Genomic DNA, 7,576 nt, shown 5'->3' with positions numbered 1-7,576 from the left:
TCTGACAAACACAAGACGAAAGACAGGGCAATAAATAGGGAGCAGGTTCATCAGCTGTGGCTGATGAACAATTAATGGAGATGCCCACATGAAAATGATCAGTGTTGACGAGAGACACACAAAACTCCACCCACATAATGATTAACAGAGACGACGGTTTAACCAACTGTGACAGTACCCTCCCCTCTAGGAAAGCCTCCTGGCGCTCCCTGACGATCTTACCTGTCGATTGTAATCATCCTCTCCTCAGGACCGTAACCTTCCCAGTCCACCAGAATGCGATTTACCGAATAGGTAGGTTCCCCATCTACGAGTCGCGGCGGAGGAGGAACCGGGGTAGGCAGATTAATATGGGAGTAAAACACGGGTTTAATTTTGGAAACATGGATGGTGGGATGATTCCTCCTGTAAGCCAGAGGAAGTTTGAGGCAGACCGTCACCATATTAATTAGGGGTGTGCACGGATAGTCGAACATTTGAATATTCGGTCGGCTTTAATTATTCGATAAGTAAAAATGATATTCAAATTTCGCAAAAAAAAAGTTCACAATAAAACCTCATTTGGTCACTTTTCAAAAAATAATTATTGAATGATTAAGGGGCCGTTCACATATCACACCTAAAACGCGTGGAAAGCGCTAGGCGCGCTACTTTCTCCTTCTCCAAAGCGCTCGGGCAGAAGTGCTCCTGATGCGTCTGCCGTTGCTAATCAACAATGACGCGCTCTCTCCATGAAGACGTGGAAATTTCAGCAAAGGGTACATGGATTTGCAGCACAAAAAAAATCGCTTTCAGTAGCTCTGCTACTAAATTTATTTTAAAATGGCAATCCATATACGGCTATGATCAGCTTTTCCTTCATCTTGGATGAGCTTTCAACATTGTTATAGGAAAGGATGAAGCTGAATGTTTAGTTCTTGTCACATGACCTGTGGTGCACTTGCGGCATTCTGAAAAGTTGAGTTGTTTTTAACTCAATGCGGTGCAGACACGCCTGGAAAAATCGCTTCCATTATGAGCATTACTACATTGGAAATAACAAACTTGAGCGCACAAAAGACACGATATGTGAACGGCCCCTAAGAACTGCGGTCTTCTACAGTACTTCAGATATGCCGTGGAGAATCACAGAAAGTGACCGAATTCAAGAACATTGTTGCGGCATCTCTCAAGCAACGAATAAACAGCTAACTTGGAGAATGCAGTGAAAACTACTCTTCTCGCATCTGTCCTAGACCCTCGACACAAACATCTCAGATTTCTCAATGAATACATGAGAGAAGTAATAAAAAAAGAACTTTTTTGAACATTATCAGAAAATTTTCCTTGATGCGAGTGGTGCGGATGCAACGATAAAGAGGATGCAATGCCCACTCGTCTTCAGCGATGATTACAGAGAGTCCAGCCGAGACGAGTGGGAACAGTTCTTGCTGGAGCCATGTATTCCACCAGATGAAGATCCCATTCAGTGGTGAAACGAAAACACGAAGCGCTTCACAAAACTTATTCTCTTAGCACACTGTTATTTGTGAGTCCCGCCAACGTCTGTGCCATCAGAGCGTGTTTTCTCAGTGGCCGGCCTTATTGTTAACAGACTAAGGAGCTGACTTCCCCCGATCATGTTTACATGCCCGTATTTCTTAACAAGAACACGTAAAACAATATAAAAAAAAAACAAAAAAGTTTCAAAGTTAAGTGTAGGCTAGGTTCTACAATAGCCTAATTGCTGCAGGCTGCTTTACGTTTTTTCTTTGTTCACTTTTTTTTTTTTTTTTTTTATCTGTACTTTTGTTTTGTTTTTTGCACGCATTGTTAAAGGTTTTCAGATACAAAACACGATGTGCAATGTTCAAGCTTGTGTTAGCTTGTTCAAAATGACGGAAACAATAAATGTTGCTGAAAAATAACATCTGTCTCATTAAACTTAATTTAAATAAAAAACGCCCATCCCTAGTATTTATAATTTTGGTGACAGGGAACAGGCCAATAAATTTAGGAGCTAACCTGTTAGAAACCAAGTGAAGCAGAATGTTGTTGCTAGAAAGCCACACTTTTTGACCCATGATGGATATGGGAGGCTTTGACCGGTGGCGATCGACCTTAGCATTAATGCATGCCCTCACCTGGAGCAGAGTCTAACGGGCGGTGTCACCTCTGGACAAAAGCATGAGCAAATGGGACCGCGACTTCAGATTCCAGACTAGGAAAAACTGGTGGCTGGTAATCTATACTGCACTCAAACGGAGACAGGCCCATGGATGATACTCACTGGTAATGAGTTGTGTGCATACCAGTGTTAATTTTGTCAGCAAATTCGGATTTAGTCTTAGTCTTAGTCTTTTGAATAACACACCATTTAGTTTTAGTCACATTTTAGTCATCTGAAATGTTTTAGTCTTAGTCTAGTTTTAGTCGACTAAATATCATAAGAGTTTTAGTCTTAAGTCTTTTAGTCTTAGTCTAGTTTTTTTTAGTAGAACAAAGTCAACTTAGTTGACTTGACTAAATGTTTCCATCAGTCCGTTATGGAATGGTATTTATAAAATAAACATAAGGCCTGCTCTCAATGAAAAATATACATGCTCTCTGAAAAAGATATGCATTCGTCCTGAATGATATGCAATGCATATGACATTCTTTCAAGATGAAGTACAGTATTATTGAAATAGACAACCACCTATATTATATTTGTATTGTATGTTCATTATATTTCTTTATTTGTGCTATTTACACAAAGTTTAAATTTTTTTTAAGTTTGTTTTTGTTCATTTAAAATAGCACTGCATAGTCTTTACTGTAAAATAAAATACACAATCAAACCAAAATGTATGCAGACACCTTCAACGTTTCTTACAATATCACAGTTTATTTGCTGTAGTTTGGAAATTGGTAATAAAATATGACAATAACTCAGGGTTAAACTGTGTCAGAACAACAAGTTCATCTTGATAATGTCTGATGCAATGCTTAATTTGGTTCAGTCTGTGGTGTGAAAAGGTTGCATTAGCAATTAAAGAAAGAAACAGTTGCTCAGGTCCCTAATGATTTTTTTTTTTTTTTTTTAGTCACTAGTAAAACAATATAATCTATTCTGTCTGATTTTTGGATTGACTTTGGATAAATTCTTGTTAAAACTACAAAGTAATTCAATCAAGAGCAGTGAGTGATTTACTTTCATTTTCATACATTAAAGACACTGACAGCAGAGCTAGTAAATTAGGCGCGGTCACTTTAAGAGACAAATGCATCCATTATAAAGATACGCATCCGATTTCTTTCCAACTCTTTACTTTCACTGAAGACATAACTACAGACTTTTTCGAACACACTTTCCAAGACGGGTATTTCGACATATTTAGTATGTATTTGTTGTCGGTACAAAAGCAAGAAGACACCGCGCTGCTGAATTGAGCTCTTTCACTTTTCGCTCTTTTTCTTATGTTTATTTAAAATGCGATTTGTATTCGTTCGTTCAGGTGCAGGAGGACGCAAACGTCCTGAAGGAGAGCTCGGCTGCTCGGCTGCTTCTGCATAGATCAACCTACCCTCAAAGATTCGCTCTGATTGGATCTCTTCTCCATTCGTCCCTCCCATATATTTTCGTCTCATTTTTATTCGTTGACTAAAGTGTCAGTTACATTTCGTCACGTTTTTCGTCATCATATCTGACTTTTTATTTAGTTTTTATTTAGTTTTCGTCCGTGAAAAAGGTTAGTTGACGAATATTTTTCGTAATAGTCTTCGTCAACGAAATTAACACTGGTGCATACTCAACCATAGAGAGTCATTGGCTCCAGGATGAAGGATTCTTGGAGACCAAACATTGCAACATTCTCTCCAAATTTTGGTTGGCACGCTCGGACTGACTTGCTCTGGGGATGATAACCCGAAGATAGGCTAACTGTAGCTCCCAATAATTTACTAAATTCTTGCCAAAATTTAGACACAAACTGGGAACTCCTGTCAGAGACCACATCCATCGGGAGGCCATGTAACCAAAAGACGTGATCAATTACAGTAACCGCTGTCTCCTTGGCTGAAGGTAATTTGGGCAAGGGAATGAAATGTGTTGCCTTCGAGAAAAGGTCCACTATGGTCAAAAAAATCATCATGCCTTTAGAGGGCGGGAGGGCAGTAACAAAATCGAGTGCAATGTGGGACCAGTGTCTCGAAGGGATAGACAGCGGTTGGAGCAACCCATATGGAGGTCAGTTAGACTTCTTACCACTGGCACAAACCGAGCAGGCAAAAACAAAACCGTGAATGTCGCAAGCAATAATTGGCCACCAAAATCGTTGCTTTACTAAGCATCTAGTACGGCTTACTCCTGGATGACAAGCGACATTGGAGCAATGAACCCTAACTTGATGGCCAACAACTCCCTGTTATCAATGTTATAGTTACGTTAGGCGGCAGATAAATGATGAAATAAAAATGAGCAAGGGTGCATCTTGTCATCTGAGAAAGCGCATTGGGAAAGCACTGCACCTACTCCCACCTCTGACACATTGACCTCCACCATGAACTGATGTGTGGGATCAGGGGTGACTAAAATGGGAGCAGAAATGAAGTGACTTTTGAGGTTGGTAAATACAGCTTCGAACCCCAGAAACCGCTTTAGGTCCTTACGGGAATCTGGACTTTGCCAATATATCTCAGCCTTAACTTTGTCAGGATCCAAACGTATTCCCACAGACGAAATGATGTAACCTAGGAAAGAGACAGACAGTGCATGAAACATGCATTTCTCCGCCTTGACAAAAAGCCCATTCTCCAGCAACCTCTGGAGTACTCACCTGACATGTTGCACGTGTTCCTGGAGAGACGAAGGGAAAAAAATCAATATGTCATCTAGGTAAACATGTATGAACTGATCTACCATGTCTCTCAACACGTCATTAATGAGGGCTTGGAAAACTGCTGGAGAGTTGGAAAGCCTTAATGGCATAACCAAATATTCAAAGTGTCCTCTAGGGGTGTTAAAAGCGGTTTTCCATTTATCCCCCTTCCTGATGCGGACCAAATGATAAGCATTACATAAATCCAGTTTTGTGAAGATGGATGCTCCCTGTAACACTGTGATGTTGTTCAGCTCTCGTTAATCATAACAAGGTCACAGAGAACCATCCTTCTTACCAACAAAAAAGAATCCCGCCCCCGCTGGAGAAGAGGAAGGGCAGATGAACCCCATTGCTAAAGAATCAGAAATATATTTCTCCATGGCCTGTCTCTTAGGAATAGAAAGAGAGTAAAGTTTGCCTCTGTGGCACAGTCATAGGGACGATGCAGAGGAAGAGAATCAGCGTGGGACTTACTGAACACCTCCTTCAGGTCCAGATACTCCGCGGCCACATTTGACCAAACTGCTGCCACCTCCTGAAAAACAGAACCAGACACAGAAGAACAAGCAGACACCAGACAGGACTCGTGACAACGTTCGCGCCACATGGTGATGGAGTTGGAACCCCACTCCACTTGTGTATTGTGCTTTACAAGCCAGGAGTGAACTAGGACAATGGTGCTACGGGGGAGTCCAGGAGGAGGAAGGGAATAGTTTCAACATGATTTCATTGATCAGAGTTATGGTTCCAGTAGTGAGGGTTATGTTGAGGAGTTCTTGGCTGTTGAGTGCCCTGACGGAGATCTGGTGTTAGAGGGAAGTGACTGGGAGTTTCAACAGTCGTGCGAGATGTGTGTCAATGAAATTACTCTCAGCACCGGAATCCAGGAGAGCTTGACAGTAGTGAGTGTTGTTGTTGTTGGCCCATCTCAGTTTCACTGGAAGGAGAGTGGATGATGAGGACTTCCCGGCGTACGTCTGCTCTTTTACCGGGCAGGAGAGTAGAAAATATCCAGAGTCCTTGGTGTTCAGTAAGTCCCACGCTGATTCTCTTCCTCTGCATCGTCCCTATGACTGTGCCACAGAGGCAAACTTTACTCTCTTTCTATTCCTAAGAGACAGGCCATGGAGAAATATATTTCTGATTCTTTAGCAATGGGGTTCATCTGCCCTTCCTCTTCTCCAGCGGGGGCGGGATTCTTTTTTGTTGGTAAGAAGGATGGTTCTCTGTGACCTTGTTATGATTAACGAGAGCTGAACAACATCACAGTGTTACAGGGAGCATCCAAAAGACAGGGCAATAAATATGGAGCAGGTAATGTGGAGTGGCAGCTGTGGCTGATGAACAATTAACTGAGGCGCCCACATGAAACAATCAGTGCTGATGAGAGACACATAAAACTCCACCCACATAGTGATTAACAGAAATAACGGTCATTCAGAATATGTGTGCTACCCAAATAAAATAATGACTAAAAGTAAGTCTTCGAGGACGGGTTTCTCAAGCCAGGTGGTGCATTAGACCAGGGGCTCATCTCCTGTTTTCAAAATGCATCACAAACTTCTTGAGAAAGCTGTAAACGAATTCCACGTTGCACAAGGTGCAAACAACCTTACGCCTGTTTCACACATAATCTGTCTGCAGTCCGTATGCATTTCGTATTTTTTACATACCCACGTTACCGGATTCCAGCATTCATGCGGTTGCGACCCGTCAATGCATTTCAGGAGCGTTGCGTCTGTGTTAAAGCATAATGAGTATGAGTCCGTGCTGCTTCTGCACCACATATGTAATGCACAAGGACTGCATACGCAGTGCAGACGGATTATGTGTGAAACAGGCGTCTTGTCGAGGTTTCCATTGGGAAGCTTCTTTAAAAAATAATAATAATTCCCTGAAGCAAACCCGGCTGCATCTTAGCTGCATCCATGATCCACATTTGATGTGCTAATTTCACAGTAGACATACATACAGGTTTAAAGATTCGTTCTCGCCCCTACAGATTTGGATAGGTATACATCCACGCTAAAATAGCAAAATGAAAGTCATCATAGCTCACGTAGTATAGAGCCAGCTCCCAACCCAATTTTGGGAATAGATTAACGGCATTATTTTTTTTTTTTATCGGCCGATAAGAGTCTCACGTTAATGCAGCACGTTAACGCGAATAACGGCCCACCACTAATATATATAAATATTCTGAATCAATCTACAGCTCAATGACATTTTATTTCAGTTTTTAGTTCTAACTTTCCCTGGGAATAGAGTGGTTTAGTTGTGATGTCAAAATCGGACTAATAAAGACTAATTCTCCACTGCGTCCCTCAAGCTTTACCTATATTTTATATTGGGGTTTTCAAATTAATGAGTAAAATACAGTCTGTTGTAAACAACTTGACAAATCTTGAAATTTAGCTATAAAAGGCAAATTACACATACCAATGCAGAAAGCACACATTTTGAAAAGGTTGTTTATTTTTCAATACATGTTACTACATAGGAGTGTTTGGGGTGTGAGTGTGTGCAGTTTACTTTTTACAATAAAATGTCAAAGTATATTTATGTTTAACACAGACCAAAATTATCATGCAGAAATATTGCCCCACAATAGAAAAAATAATTTCTGACCCTGGCAGAGACTGAGAGACAGAGGGAGTGAGAAAACGGACATGGTTTGAATATTTGAGTGTGATCGAGGTCATTATTGCCATTCATTCCAGGATGTCCTGAGCTTT

Source organism: Carassius auratus, unplaced genomic scaffold (assembly GCF_003368295.1).
Source record: "Carassius auratus strain Wakin unplaced genomic scaffold, ASM336829v1 scaf_tig00216461, whole genome shotgun sequence".
NCBI lineage: Eukaryota > Metazoa > Chordata > Actinopteri > Cypriniformes > Cyprinidae > Carassius > Carassius auratus.
This window is presented reverse-complemented; position numbering follows the sequence as displayed.